Below are 1,172 nucleotides of genomic sequence, written 5' to 3' on the forward strand. Positions count from 1 at the left end.
TGTTGATTTGAATTTGCTCGTGCAGAATCCCTCTCCTGCTGCAGACGGCTCCTTTCGGCCTCCAACTGCTGGACTCGAGCCCGGAGTTCTTGAAGTTCCTCAGCCATCGCACCAGGAACGCTGATCCTCGTTCACAGGCGGAAATATCCAGCCAGGTCCCACGGTCTGCCTACTGTTGCACTATTATGCTCCCACACTCTAAGCGCTCCAAACAATGAATAAATACAGCAATAATGCTCTCTACTAAAGCACCACTACCATAGAACCAACACTATTAATATCAGAAAGGAATGTAAAAATATGTATACTATCTGTTCAAACAGCCAGATCCTGCCAACAACGCCAGAAAATTGTAACACGGGGGAAAGAACCCGGATTGTGACTGAGGACGTGGCCCTAAAGCCAACTGGTAGACTACTGAAATATCAAGTGGTCTAGAGTTTCCCAATTAATTATACCCAGGTAGGTCTGGCTGAGAATGAGGAAACAGAAGTAGTATACAAAATATATTTTATTTATACATTCCTTTACAAAAAATAGACATTATTCTAATTTAAAACGCAATAAGGCTCAAAAACCCAGGACGAGACTAGAAGCAATTGGAACCAAAAACAAATGCAAACCAAATTAGTAGAAACACAAAATAATGTTAGACAAAAGAAAAACAAATCCCGCATTGCCCCAACCCAGTCCTAAGGCTGTGTCCAGTACGCTAATAAAAATAAGGAGCTATGCTGTTCTGGTTCTGCACTGTTTGTGGTTCTGTATGGTTTGTGGGAGCATAATAGGCAACAGCAGCAATCTGCAATACCAAAAGAAAACAATGACGTATCTGCTGACAATAATACAGACAGGTAGGGTAGTGACATCAAAAATCCATTTATCCTACCAGTATCAAATGTCCACGATCCAAACACTCTCACAGCAACCCGATGAGCACGGCGCCAGCGCTCATCTGACCTGAGAGCCAACTCAACCAACGGACCAAACAAACACACACAGATTGGCGTGCACACCCGGTGCCTATATACGCTTAATGAGCCCGACAAGGCTGTGAACGGAAGTGACGGTGGGGAACGGGGCCTAGATGTGTTCAAAGGCCCAAACCACGGTGGGAATTTACAACCACTAGATGTAAACTACGTCTTCCAATAAAACCACCCGGTTACATA

The sequence above is a fragment of the Poecilia latipinna genome, unplaced genomic scaffold (assembly GCF_001443285.1).
Source record: "Poecilia latipinna isolate Pla-1442-1.1 unplaced genomic scaffold, P_latipinna-1.0 Scaffold365, whole genome shotgun sequence".
In the NCBI taxonomy this organism is placed as follows: Eukaryota; Metazoa; Chordata; class Actinopteri; order Cyprinodontiformes; family Poeciliidae; genus Poecilia; species Poecilia latipinna.